The sequence below is a fragment of the Podarcis filfolensis genome, assembly GCF_964270895.1.
Source record: "Podarcis filfolensis genome assembly, chromosome: 9".
NCBI classification, from domain to species: Eukaryota; Metazoa; Chordata; class Lepidosauria; order Squamata; family Lacertidae; genus Podarcis; species Podarcis filfolensis.
The window spans coordinates 34,896,538-34,911,977 of record NC_139610.1 but is presented as its reverse complement, the minus strand read 5'-3'; the positions used below and the strand labels follow the sequence as shown (position 1 = coordinate 34,911,977).

The 15,440-nt window shown below is 40.8% G+C and overlaps 1 long non-coding RNA gene across 1 annotated transcript in view; it reads right to left on the bottom strand.

Moving 5' to 3' along the window:
• Positions 1–572: 572 nt before the first annotated feature.
• Positions 573–15,440, bottom strand: part of LOC310770545 — a 309,952-nt gene continuing 295,084 nt past the window's right edge. The window contains exon 3 of the long non-coding RNA XR_014552256.1: positions 573–598. This is a non-coding gene — a long non-coding RNA (uncharacterized lncRNA). The remainder of the gene's footprint in view (positions 599–15,440) is intronic.

The following is a 15,440-nucleotide window of genomic DNA, read 5'->3' as shown; positions in this document are numbered from 1 at the left end:
AAACGGAACTCTGAATTTCAAATAGTTTCTGAAGACAGTGTGTAATCTTGCAAAGTCTATTGTAAACTCAGTGAATCAATAACTCCTCTTTATATAACCTCTCCAGGAAAAAAAAAATGTCACAAGAAGCTGAATAATAAAGCTTAGCAGCAAAATGTCAGACAGTTATTACTGGCTTTATTTTAATACCTTGAATGGGTGTTACTATGACTGAGAACACTAAGAAATGATTAAATATGGAAGCAAGTGAACCACTTGAAGGAAGATACAATGACTGATGGTGATTTTGACAGCCTGATTACATTCTGCATTTTATTAAGGTACATGTGACCTTCTAGCCTTTTGACTCAAAATGCAAATATGTGATAATTAGTGAAAGAAAACTTCCTTTCAATACCATGACTGTGATAAAAGAACCGTCAGTAACATGCTGCACTTGGAATGCATTTAGGGCAATGTGTGACTGTGATATTTTACAAAAAGATAATGCCATTATTATTATTATTATTATTATTATTATTATTATTATTATTATTATATTTTATTTTATAAACTACCTACAATTTTCAAAGTACTGTACATATATTAAAAGATAAAACTGACTCACAGTCTAACAGACATGCTATAAAAGGGAAACAAGATTAAACAAGATTATATAATAGTCTACAGAATTTACTTTTCAAAGAAAAAATGAACTTCTAGTGATTACTGGACAAATGCACCAGATTTTAAGATGAGTCATATGTGAAGCTGGAGAAAAGTGCTTCTACCTACACGTACACATAAATGCTCCCTTCACCTCTACACACCATGGATTGATCTAGAAAATCACAGCACAGTGCTAACCATGTCTAATCATAGATAAGACCTGTTGAATTCAGTGGGGCTTACTCCCAGGTAATTGGGATTAGAATTGCAGCCTTAGTTGCACTTAGTTTCCATGGAAATTAAGGGGAGAACATAGACGTGACTTGTCCTGTTTATTTCAATAGGAACAAGTGGATCCAAGCCTGCTGTCATCTGAGAAATGCAAAGCATCATTTTATACTACATAAGATATAAGCTCTTGGTCATAGAAGAAAGGTGAGCATGATACCTATGGAGGTCCTTGACTTCAAAATGTGTAATTCCCTATCAATAAAAAAACACAGATTCTATTACAGAACTTCAACTGAAATCTGAGCTGGGTAAAAATATATATGATGGGGCTATAGATGCCTAAAAAGGGTGTGTGTGTAAGATTGCTACAGCATTTCTTCATTGTGCCATCTCATCATTACATTTTTTTAACCTACTCACAGTAAATAGTCATATTATGGATCAGTTAACTACATCTGCTACAGCCATTCTGCTTTGGGATCTTTAGCCTAACTGTATGGAGTCTAAAAAGGAAGCATGAAGTCCTTGGCTAGTTTGCTAAAAGACTCGTCATTCATTGGCTGTTTTCTCAGATTAAAAATGGAGGGCCATGCCTAAACTAGTAAACAGCAGTACTGTATGCTGATTGGTCAATTCAGTTACAGAGCACTAAAAAGGTTATGGCACCCCTCTCTAGCTGATACATTTCACAATACCTAAAAAGGTGCATTAGCTTTCTGATCCTGTTTTCTCATTTTTGAAACTTAAATATAACAAGCTTTCTCATGCACATTCCTTAAAGTGCCCCAAGGTTCAGTATCCATATAAAAGTGTTTTAGTTTTTCTATGATTGTTGGAAGCTGCCTTGTATTTTTAGGGAAAGCAGTATAGAAATATTTGAAATAAATAACAATAGATAAATTTGTATCCATCTAACAGGAATATGTCTTCCCATGCAGGAATAACAATATGTTAGAATTTTGCTAACCAAATTGAAAGGTTGTCACATCTTAAGAAAGTGCTTAGTTTTTATATTTTTATTCTCTCATTTGGCCCTACCAAAATCTTGTTTTATGTGATTTCTGTCAAGAAATCCTGTCTATAAAGAAGGTTTTGATTCCATATGCATACAACACAGATCCAACACATCTGGCTAGTTATTAGAATGGAACAACCCACACATCCAGATTTTCTGGAGACGGGCAGCATGAAATTTATTTGAGAAAGAAGGATAGTGTGGCAGGTAAAGACTTCTTTTTCCACAAAGATGGAATAAAAGGCATGTCCAAAATACAAAAGGTCCAGCTAAGCAGGGTTACCATAGAAACCAGGTTGCTATAACAGACTAGGCAATGTTGTTTTTGCTCTTTGTTAATGCCAGAAGATAGAAAGATGGAGCCTGACCTGGGTTCACATCCTTGCTCAGCTTGGGCTCACTAAGGTAGATCTGGGCAAGTTATTATCTGTCCATCTCCATTTCCTCTTGTAAATAAGGATTATGGTAGTTTCACTGGCTTATAGGACTCTGAAATAGTAAGGTAAAAATATAATGCAAGTCTTTAATCACTTAATTAGTGTGATTATCAACTAAACCTTTAATCAAAAGTGCAAACTTGCCACATAATTCATTCATAAAACCAGTGCAGGCTGGTCTACTAGGGCTACTGGGCACAGTTCTCCCAAGAAGGATGTCAAACAATTTTTAAAAGCCCTCCCCCCCAAAAAAATCCCCTCAAATCCATACGCTCTTTCCTGTCCCACACACATTTTATTATTGCTCAGAGAACCTCTGCAGACATTTCTGTCAATCTACTGTTCTCTGTCTGATCAAATCACTCCACCATTCAGCCAGTCCTAATCCAAATGTAAAGCTGTGGCAAAAGACATCTCTCCTGTGTGCCTCTGGGCAAGGCAGGGAACATGTAAGATTTGAGTATTTAGGACTGTCAGTTTTTCAGCCTCTGTATGGGAGAAGGTAAGGCCACATGAACATCTATCCTCCCTGCCTTCTGAGCATGCTTAGAGCTGTTTCCTTGAAGGCTATACCAGCAAACAGCTCAAATCACATTGTTTGTAGGTATTCTTTTATTGATATTTGCTAAGAGAATGATGATGGACCATGTATGAGTCTCTTTCTATAATAAATTTACCTATTTTTTACTTCATCATTTGCACTTGTATTTATGAATGATGGGACAAATGGTAGGTGGCTTCTGTGTGGGTTGCAACTTTCAGCACTTGTGTTACTGGAACTGTAGGATTCCCCCCCCCCCCTTAGATACCATGAATTTTTGTACACAGTACCTGGTTAGAAACCTGCTTTCCAAATGTTGGAGAAGTGAAGATTTCAAAGGGTGACTGAGTTTTTGTTTACATATTGTTTCATGAGGTGTGAATTAGGTGGGCTCGCCTTTCAGTGTGAATGGAACCAAATTTCTCTTGCATCTCTGATTCAGATTCAGTATACATGCCAAGATGCTGTGGGGGCAAGTGTATTAGATCTACAACCATCACTGCTGTCCTGAAGTTGGAGGGTAATCATCTGAAGTAGGTAGTCACCAGCATTCATGGCGGTTCCCTGCATGTCTTTGAATAGTAGAAACTCAGGGTTCTAGAATGGGCGTGGAACCTCCCCAATTTCAGCAACCTTTTGCTTCAGATGACTAGCCTCCAACCTGAGGAATGGGCATGGAACCAGTACCCACTCATACCATGACCACTGTCATATGTGTACCTATTCCAAATGCCTAAAGAGAGCTCATGTTTCAAAACTTACATGAAAAGCTCAAATGCATCTGGATACCCAATGATTTCTGACTAATTCTTAAAGCACAAACAAGCAGTCATCACCTCAGTGCATTAAATTAGATCCTGCCTTCACTGCTGAGCTATCTGTGAACAAGATGCAGAATGATGAATAATGCAGGTGTTTACACAAATAAAAAACCCGATCTATTCTTTTTTTTCTCCACATACATTTAAAAGTAGAAGAAAATTGAAAGTGATTAATAGAAGCATTTGAGCAAATACCCATATGGTAATGTTTGGAAGACTTCTAGATGACAGTTGTTGTTTTCAAGTATAAATCTTAAATATGCAGGCAGCACTTGCTTTGGTGAGATCCAAAATACATTTTGTGAAGAAAAAGATGTTAGAAAGGAGCTAGTTTTAAACAATTTAATGAAAAATGCAGCTGTTTCTAAATATCAAATGTCACCTGTTACAATATGATTCCATTTCAAGTTACAAGATGACTTAATTAATGGTTATATAATTGTTGTTGAGCTGGGCAGGACAGTGTGGTTTTCCTCTTTTGCTACTGTGCAGCGTGACAGATATACCTGGAAGGGTGAGCGGGTTGCAAGAGAAAGGAAGAGTTTGTTACAATCCCCTCTTCCCCCTTTCCACACACAGAAGCTTTGACTAGAACCTTCTACCAGCAGAGGGATTCTATTGCTTACAATCCAATGCAGCAATATAAAATGTTGAATGTCTGGTATGGAATGAGGAGAGCTCATTCATCCACCCAGGGTCATAATCATAGATCTACATTTAAATGCATCCTTGAGACTAACAAAAAGGGGAGCATTTAGAATACTTGCAAGTGGCCAATTTTATGTACCTTGTCTGAAAAATTCTATTGGGTGGATAAATGCTGATTTGTACAGAGTCAGGTTGTCTGACATAGGATTTAAATAGGGATGGAAGAGATAATTACCAATCCATTTTAATAGTCATAGTAACTTTTCATTCTAAAACCTTGGTGGAATGGTTCAGCAGTGTTACAGCTCCTCCTGTTAGGAAATCAAGCTGTTTCTCCTCCCGATCTAAAATAAGTTATTGTTGCAAATATAGAGGCAACAATATTTGGCCTCAAATGTTTCTCTGCAGCTCTGCATAGAATCCCTTTTATGCGCTCAATACAACCAGTACTTTATGTATGGAAGCCGAGTTCATTCTATTTGCAAAAATAGAAACAACTTAGTCTTCAGTTATAGGCTCCAAAATTACTTCACTCATTAGCACCTGCTATTGGAATTCCTAATTAAACAATCTATGGCCTTTTAAACTATGTGTGAGGTTACTGTTTTTTGTTGTTACTATGTTATGTGTTGTTGTGTCTTTATATTGTAAACTGCCCTGTGATCCTTGGATGAAGACCAATATAGAAATTTAATTAATAGTAAAATAAAATAAACACAACCATTCTGAGGAAACTAGAAGTGGATCACCACTGTCCTGAATCATTCTTCTTCTTCTCTGTGAAGTTGAAGATTTTGATATATGCTTTGAAGGAACTGGTAAAGGAACTGGAAGAGCAATAGCTGCATTTCACCATTTGAATGGAAGCTCCAATCCCACCTAGTCATAACTGGAGCAGGGCAATCACTGTATTCAAAACCCATGTTTCTCTTTGTTCCTTCTGATCGCCATGACTGCTTCAAAAACATACTGGAGCACAGCTGGTAGAAGTACATGATGACTTTGATGTAGCACCCTAAGCAAAATTCAGTTGGGGGAAAATCCACACCATCTGAAAAAGCTCTGTTGTGTTTCGGTGCGTGCATGCAAGAGAGAGAGTAATGCATATTTAACACAAATAGATATTTGTTTTAGTTTTTAATTACTTGGTGTCTGTCAAAATATATTTCCATTAGTGAGCAGCACATTCCCCCAGCCTGCATATATTAGATAATCTCCTGTCACTCTACACTAAAAAAAATACCACTACTGGAGTTCTACCAAATCCCTAACCTATCACAGAATGCTTGTGTTTTATGGAGTATTTTCAACAGATCAAAAAGCAAGTGGCCTATTAATGAGCTCAAGGAAAGATGAAAGAGCAGAGTATGATTTCAGATGCTTAACGCTTAGCAGCTTTGGACCATACCTCCTCAGGGACTGCCATGCTTCCTTTGTATGATCTTGACAGATTTTACTGACGCACTCCTTCCTGCCTTGTTTATTTCCCCCTTGTGTTTTTCATGTTTCATATCTGTATCTCGCCGTTGTTAGCCATGTTGAGCACCATTCAATGGGCTGGCGAACAGGCAGGCACCAGCAGCAGCAGCCACAACAGCCGCAGCCAGTTGGCCAGCCATGATGTTGATGCTGGGATCAGGCTGCCTTGTGGGCAGCAAATTGTGCAATCCACGACCTCTCATGGTGCACTGCTTAAGCCATGCGACTCAAACTAAATTTAAATTAAATTGGGATTTAAACTAAATGGGGTATTTTGTGTTGATCATGTGTGCTTTGTTGCATTTTAACGACTGTTGTCTACCGTGAGCTGCTTTTACAGGGCAGGATAGAAAATGAGCTAACAAAATAAGTAAGAGATGGTGAGTTATTCCTATGAGTCGGTGGAGTCTGATGTACTCCAATCTCTCTTTTGAGGGAAAATGCCAGAGAACATTCTCCAAGCTTGTTTTCTCAGAAGCTGTGCCTTTCATGCAGTAGCAAAATCAATGTAAGGTTGTTGACAACCAGCGCAGTTTATGGCATAACTGGCCTGCAAATAATCTCATCTCTTCTTTCCCCCTGTTTCTTTTATCATGACAACTGGATGGCATTTGATTTTCTTCCAGTTCTTAGTTCAAAACCAATTAACATTGAACATCTCATGCAAGGTCCTTCAGAAAAGAAGCACACAGCACAGTTGCTCACTGTTGAACAAAGGTGGAAAGTAGAAAGTATGGGGTCTAATAGAAAACAGGGATGGGAAATGATAGGAGCAGTAAATTTCCTTAAATTCTCAGATATTCTTTCTTACTGTATAGTGAAGGAGAGCACCTCCTGTGCAAGAAACTAGAGCAAAGAAGTGTTTATGAAAGGTGAAAAATTGATGTGATGATTTCTGGGATGGGGGAGTTATGTGTCAATTCATACATTTTGCCCTGAAAAAGTATTTGCAAGAAACAGATAGTTTTGCACAGTATGGAAAGCAGACATGGTCCCTCTTCATCTACTCCACTCCGTTGTGTGAATAGGTTGAATAAGGATCATAGTGAGAAATAGCTTCTTCTAGTAGAACAAGAATGCCACACACACTAAACGTTTTATTATTAGCTCTAATACTGATGGATGGAACAATTCACTGTGAAGTTATTATCTCCTCTTGGAGAAAAAAATCAGCAGCAGTACTTAGACTGATTCAAGCCTTCAAAAAAAGCATGAATGACAATTTTGCTGGTACACACATTTCTATTTTATTTCTGTGGGCTGTTTTGTCTGCTATCAAATCAGTATTGAGCAACGTCGGGCAAGTAGAAAAGGAATCACATGGTACAGCTACAGCTAGACTTGTCTATTCTGCAAAAGGAGCTGTCATTAGATAAGCAATGGAAAATGACACAAGGAATTATAACCTAGCGTACACCAATTTTCTCAGAATGCTACTTTAGAAACCCATTAATGGCACTATATCTGCCTTGATTCTGAATTTTTAAAATGTCCATGTCCGGGGGTGGGGGAAGATAGCACAGGGAATCTGCAAAGCCAGAGAGAAATAGTTTTATGAAAATGGCAGATGATCTCAACATAATCTATATCGATTTATTGTGTATAGCCAAAGGCCTTTACAATGAACACAATCTTTATCCATTTTTATTATTTGAAATCTTAAAGCAAATGAGAAATAGGGAGTAGGAAATTCAGATCACTTTATTTTTATTTTAAAGCACAGTCTTGGGTTAGGTTAATTGCTGATCAAGAAAATGGCTCTAACTTCCAATAGGTTATTTGGTGATTTCTACATAAACATTCATTCTACAATTGCTGTCCATATTAGAAAAAATTAATCTAAGTATCTAGTCAAGGATCTAAGCCTTGATGTCTTTTTGTGTTATAGTAGCTGGATATAAGCAAGTCTTTCTTGGGAGAACAATTGAATGGGAAGTTCCATGGATGATGATAACATTTTCTAATCAGGAAGTTATTGTTATAAAATTTGATGAGATAAGCTAAAATGAAGGTCCCTTTGCAGGGTAAGAATGATTAAAATCCATATCAAGTCAAACATGAACAGATTGCAAATTGAAGGTGTAACTTTTGCAAGAAAAGACAAAAGATCGACCAAAACTAAAGGTTTTAATCTTCAAGATAAAGTTTTTAATTTTATGGGATAGGAAAACCATCTCAAAATCAATTTAGGTCTTTGTTTTTTCACTGACAAATTTTACACAGAATGTCAACATGGGAAAAATGGGGGCTTGACAGCCACTTGTTTCTGCTGCCAATGCTGTTCCAAACTGGTAATGTCACTATAGGACAATTCCCTCAGCTGGGTAACCTGCTGCCTGGTCTCTCCAGCTTTACTCAGTCAGACAAGATAACAGCCAAGCAGAGGCCTGGTTTCTTTTGGGTGAGCTCATGCTCAAAGAGAAAGGAATGGAAATGATTTCCTGTCAAAGAAACTTTTCACAGGCTGGAAGCTCTTGTTCTTGCACCTACTAGGGTTGGAACAATTTATTCATTAACCAAGGACCATCCTTATAATGTGTCATGCTGGTCAGTGCCTATAGGATCCCCACCAAAGAATACGTGACCTGTGGACTGTGTTTAGGGTTGAATCCCAACAATTCATAGGATCAGGCCCAATATAAACTGGTATAAAATAAGATACAGCTTCACAAACGTTTGTTGATAGAATCTGATCTTCTAGATCCTCACAATAACATGCACCAGATAAGATAGAATGTGTTTTCAGAATTAGGGCTTGTCTACACTACACTTGTCTCAAGCCTAGAAATCATGGGTCCAAGCGGTTTTCCCCTTGCCCCTCTCCTTCCCCAGGGAAAACCCCCACTTTAGCTCTAAATCATCGGATACCCTTATAAAATGTGTTTTTGGGGGAGGATTATTGGTTGGTTTTTGTTCTTGTTTCTATTATGTATTTTGTGGGTTTTATCCTGTGTTTTTATGTTGTGAACCACCCTGAGATCTACAGATGATAGGTGGTATACGAAAGAAAGAAAGAAAGAAAGAAAGAAAGAAAGAAAGACCGGCACAAACATCAGTCCAGAGTAAACATGAATTGCCATTTGCAGCAACTGAGTGCTAAAGAGTGGTTTTCTCCAGGGGAAAGCACTGGAACAAGAGGAAGTGTGGATATGCCCTTAGATTTAACATACCATTAAAGTGCAGGACTCATTTATTGTTCTGATGACCCTAGTAAAATAGTTTCACAAAATGCCACTGTGTACATTGCGGCTTAAGGTAAAGGGACCCCTGACCATTAGGTCCAGTTGTGACCGACTCTGGGGTTGTGGTGCTCATCTTGCTTTATTGGCCGAGGGAGCCGGCGTACAGCTTCCGGGTCATGTGGCCAGCATGACTAAGCCACTTCTGGTGAACCAGAGCAGCGCACGGAAACGCCGTTTACCTTCCCGCCGGAGTGGTACCTATTTATCTACTTGCACTTTGATGTGCTTTCGAACTGCTAGGTTGGCAGGAGCAGGGACCGAACAACGGGAGCTCACCCCGTCGCGGGGATTCGAACCACTGACCTTCTGATTGGCAAGTCCTAGGCTCTGTGGTTTAACCCACAGCTCCACCCGCATCCCTCACATTGCGGCTTACTCCCAGGTAAATATGCAGAGCATATTTTTATTACCTTGAATCATATTTTTACTGTTTTGGGGTTTGTTTGTTTTTTAAATGATGTTTTTACATCTAAGTACTACTTCAGTTGTTACTATAATTCCATTGTACAGCTCATTTTGGTGCTTCACTAAAGGTGGTATAAAAATGTTTAAACGTTGCATCCCCACTCCAAGTGAGTCTTTGTGGAGCAGCAGGGGCACTGCCGCATCTGCAGACCTGTTAGTCATGGCACCTATGGGAGAAGAAAACTGAACCCAACCTGGACCTGTCTCCTGCACCAGCTCCACGCCAGTGCAGCAGTCAGACCTGATGCCATCAAGAGACGACTGTGAGAACAGCTCAGGATCCAGCGGCTCCTGGGCTGGTTCAGGGCTACTGTCTCTGTGCCCTTGGAATGACCACTTTCAGGGCTTTCCATTGACTCCCATCAGCAAGGTACCTGCCAGTATGCCTTCCAGGTGGCCATATGTTTGGTGGGTGTAAGAGGAAGATTGGTCCTTGCTCCATTGGCAGCAGCCAACAGGATGCCACCTGAGCTGGGAGAGCTGGGTGGAGGGACACCTCCACTAATCCAGCACAGTGGCCCAGCGAAGTGGGGTTGGGTTGCTCTGCTGATGTGAGCGGCATATGTAGTGCCAACAGTTGGTGTGGCATTGCACTATTTGCTTACAAATCTAGGTAGCAAACGTTGGTTTAATAGAGCAGTGAAAGGATCTGCTCAGTCCATTTCAGGTTCCACAGCTGCTGCAACAGGGATCCTTAGCTCTATTTTTACTTCCTTATATGGCCTTCCTCGGTTGGGGTGATTATTGTAAAGTGTCTTGCACTATCATGCAGTCATTCAGATGTCAGATGCATTTATTTGACGCAGTCCATAGTTATCACTTCCTTATGGCTGCAGTCCTGAATTTAAGCTAAGCTCTGTGGAAGCTGTGCAAGGCAGAAGGAAAGAAGAAGAAGAAGGATGTTTCGCTAGCGTATGTTCTCTAGGCGGTAAAGCCAAGGTCAGGTCACTGATAATGTTGCACCTCCATCATTTAAGGACTTCATGAAGAGTTTAGTATTTATATATTTCCTTTCACTCTGTTAACCTTCAACCCTTTGGTACGTACTGCAGCAAATGCTTCCACTTATTCCCAGGTTTACAATGGAGCAGTAAACATTCTTCTAAATGACAGGATATGGAAAACAATTTTACACATTATTTGCAAAGGTCTCAATGTCTAGAGTCTGCCAGTGATCAATCCACATGTTCCTGCTGCCTTCCACCGCTTGTTTCTGCAGACTTCAAAATACCTGCATGGCAGCGTATGCTTCACAGTCTTTTTGATTCATGATGGAAGGAGTTGACACAATTTTAACAAGCTAATAGCATAGACAGTCTATTAATATTTAAATTTGACATGACAACAGAAGCACAACATGATTGAATTTAAGGATGTGTTTACCGACATCCTTATTTAAACAGTCCTAATAGGTGAAGCCTCAAAAACAGATGAATAACATATTAATGATCTTCCAGAAATGCTTTTTTTCTAGTCATTTGGTTAACCCCAGTAACACTGTAGCAATTTATTCTGGTGGACAAGCTTTGAGATACACAGGTAATGAGAGGTTTTGATGTACACAGGTTACATGTTAATGAACAATAGTCAAGCTGAAACACAAGACTTACTGCTCCAGATACAGCAGTGTTACTGTGCATTTCAATTTGACATGAATATAATCACAAAGGAAATCTCAAAAAAAAATTAAAGTTATTTTGGAGAAACAAGCTGTGAAGGGCTGCAGAAATTATCACTAGCAGATTCTAGCCTTCCAGACCTCCTCAAATAAAGTGTAAACTGTCAGAAAATGCTGCATCCTCTGCATATTTATCTGTGTAAGCTGTTTGAATTCTATGTTAGGGTTGAGCTTTTTTTATACCAACCCCAAAGTTGAGCCAAAAAAATGTGATTTACTTGCCTAAGATCCAGGACGAAGCACCACATTTTGGAAATTCCCCCAGATGTCAATTCCGCCTTTGAATGTCAGTAATGTCCAGGAAAATCCAGATGTATGGCAGCCCTATTCTATCTGGTTTGAATTGTATTGGTGTAATGATTTGTAGACCTCTTTGCAAGCCTATAAGAACAGAACCCAATTGGATACTGCCATGCTTGCTGTAAGTATTCAGACCATACCTGACCAAAGGCAAGCTACAGTTTTACTTTGGACTGAACCCGCATAAGGTCTCAATGTCAGAAAAACCTCACACATGAGAACACATTCAGTTTTACTTTGTTAGCAATTCATTCTGTCTTCCTATCCACTGGACAGCAAAATATACAAAACTTTACATTTGCCTGGAATAACTATTTGATGCCAAGGGAAGGTATTGTAATATGGTTCTGGGTAAAATTGAGGATGAGAACTTTGAAAACTCCCTCTATTGGCTAGAATCCCATTGTACAATCTTTTAAGGGAGGGTGGCCAACTTTTTCAGCTCAGAGATCCTCCCTGGTTGCTTCGGTTAAGAGGTAGATACCCTCATTCTTTCCCCTCTCTCCCTGCCATGGTTAGGAATTTTGTGACACCTAGAAGTCTAACCAATTTATTATGGCATAAGCTTCTAATGGCTGCTAGCCATAATGGCTGCATCCTACCTCCACTATCAGAGGCAGTCTGCCTCTGGGAATCACAAGTGGAGAGAATGCTGATAGGTTGTGAAGCACTCTGAGATCTTCAGATGAAGAGCGGTATACAAATTTAACAAATACTACTAGTATAACTAGGCTTGCCATACATCAGGAAAATTCCTGACGCGTCCTGGTTTTTGAGTGTAAAAATGGCACTGGGAGGGAATTTAGCCAAATTGGCAAAATGTCAGGAAAAACCCAAATGTACGGCAACACGATGGGAAAAGCAGCAGAAAGAGCTCGAGAAGTTTAAAATCACTATTTGGGGGGTTGGTTTCCCCTCGGAAGTTCAACAACTTGGGTTTGTCCGCCCCCCCAAAAAAAAGCTTTAAAATTTTGGTGGGTTTCTAACAAAAAGCACAGCAATTTTGCGGGTGTCAAAAAAACATTCTTTTTGAAATATGGCAACCCAAACTATAACAGGTCTAGTTTGGGTGCTTCCCACAAACATCTGGTCGGCCATTGTGATAACAGAATCCTGGACTAGATTGGCCATTGGCCTGATCCAGTAGGTTTGTCTTATGTTCTTATTAGAATTCACTTTAGCAGATACATGATGTCATGGCTGGGATTGGGGCTGGGGAGCTTTCTGAGATCCTTCAGATTCCTGGGCCACAGGAACCTTGTCTACTTCTCCTTGGCTCTAGTTACACCTCACAAATAGAGGTACCCTAGCCCAATGACAGAGGGGCCCTGGTTAAAAGTATCTCAGGTAGCCTGTGATGGGAAAGACCTCTGTCTGAGACGCTGGAAAGTGACTGCTAGTCAAAGTAGATAATATTGAGCTAGATGGCCAAATTGTCTACTGAGTATAAGGCAGCTTTGTATGTTCTTAAATCTTCCAACTTCCAGGGCAGTGGCAAGGAGAGGGAGTAACAATATTCAAAATACAGCTGATCAAAACCATGTTTCAAGCTTGGCACATCACCTTCCTTAACAAAGAAGAGAGAGAAATAAATCTTTTAAAACCAGTATTGCCCATTTTATGCAATGGTCAAAATGTGAATCACGAAAACATCCCCCCGCCCAACTGTTCTGAACAGCTTTCAAGACTTCTGCCTACAAATAACAGACATTAGACACATTTTCCTAAACCAAGTTGCACATTTATTTTGAAGGCAACCCAATTATCTCTGTACTGAATGGCTCAGCTGGCTAAATTGAAGTTTATATCAGATGGCAAGAAAATCAAGAGACATGAATGTCGGAAGAAAAAGAATGCCACCCACAAATAATTTTCATTTTTAAAACATAATAACAAACAGCCTCTGAATCAAAATCAAGCCACATTAATCACGCTTTTTAAGCTATTGTAAAGGAAACAGAGGAGAATGTGCTATTAGACAGGATTGTCAGCTTTCTCCGAGAGCAATGCAAGATAATTACCTGCTAAAGGAAATATTAGAAGTAATTTCTACTCAACAAAATGTCTCTGCTCCTCCTCCACAAGGCTTGCCAAATAGGCATTGCCAGCACAGTCTTAAAGAAGACTCAAAAAACTATCACTGTGGTGTTGTTATATTCAAATATAACAACATATAGGATCTGCAAACAACCAAATAATCATAACTATCTGAATCAAAATATAGTCTGGGCCGGGAAGTTCCCTAAGCTTGGAAGGATTGGGTCCCTCTCTACTCCTGGTCGTAGACTCCACCTATGACCCTTCACCAAAGGATAGGAAAGACTTCTTCCTTTTCACTGTGAGAACCTTGCTGTGTGAACCTGACAAGCACACAGTGGCCCCAACCTGCCAAACCTAATGCCTCAGGGATTTCCCCCATCAGATCTCAACTGGTCTTTCCTGCCTGAACGGAAAGTCAATTAAACTAATCAAAAGCACCACTCCAAAAACAGGACTCCTGGAAGTATGGAGTAGCTGGAATGGAAGAGTCCCAAGTCCAATCCGGGGCTCCTCCCAAAATTCCTACTCAGCCCCCAAACAGGCAGCTAGCAAAGCCCGTACTGCAGAGTGAGGGAAGGAAGGCTCTGCAAAGAGAAGAGGTGGAGGCAGCTCATAAAATCGGGCTTCTTCCCTATCCTGATTGGCTTGACAGCCCACCTAACCCTTCCCAGGTCAAAACTACTTTGAGTTATCTTCCCCGAGGAGCTGGTGTGTGGCAAATTCTTTTTCACTTGAGGGTGGGAGTGGCATTATATTGCCAAACATCATATTGCAAATTTTGGGTGGAGTTTTTCATGTTCCCCACTATATGCAATTTCACATGTGTGGTACTGTGCTGGTCCAGGGGGGAGGTTACCATGGGGCGAGGTCCAGGACCTGAGTTGAGGGTCGGCAGACAGTCCTCGGGCGAAGCGGGGTCCACAGCGAGAAGCCGGGCAAGGACAGGAACTCTGGGGGAACAGGACTGGATGCTGGCCGAAGCAGCTCGCGCAACCTGGGACTGGGCTGACTGGCCTTTATCTTCTCTGAGGCCAGGGGCGGTCCCGGCCCCCAGGAGACCCGCCTCTCCTGGCCTTAAGGCAAGCACTCCTCCTGGGAGAAACCAGTTCCCTTCGCCTCTCTGCCCTGAGCGTCTGCAGTTCAGGAGAGGCTGAAGGGTTACTGGACCCAGGGGGAGACTCACGTGTAGGCACTGAGTCCTCAACCACCTCCGGAGCTAGAGTGGATTCACCTGGTGCCTGCTCCTGAGGATCCGGCACAGGTGCAGGCGCTTCAGAATCAAGGCCCTGCCCCAGTTCAGCCGGCCCTGGAGGCGGGGAGTCCTGAGCAGGCTGGGATTCCTCCGGTTCAGCCTCTGAATCGGATTCCCAGGCCATCACAGGTACCCAGTAACATAACCCCCACGTAAGTGGCAATATGCCTGAATTGGGACTACTGTGTACTAGAGACCTGCAGCAGCATTTTGGCTGGGAAATTCCATAGTACATGATCCTCATCTCCAGCTACCTAATCAATAGACTGTGGGAGGATCTCTGTTTCTTTTCCTGTCCACATTCCTAATACATGCTCTCTCTTTTTCCTCCCACCCTCTGCCCTTTTGGTCTTTGCCTCCCTTCATCTTCCCCCCAAGATGACATTTGTGATGTTCATCATGCAACGGCGCTACTACAAGATTAATACAATAAGATGGCTTTTTCTTCTTCTTTTTACAGTCTGTTCAGTGCATTCACGACACTTGGCAGAAGCAGGAGATACACCATTCAGTTCAATGCTAGGAAATGAGGCTGCACACACGCACCCTTCCATTGATATGAATGACGCAGATCCTGCTTGTATAGAGTTACATGTGTGCACTGGAGTACCAAAGGAGTAGAATAAAGCAAAGAGAGAGAGAG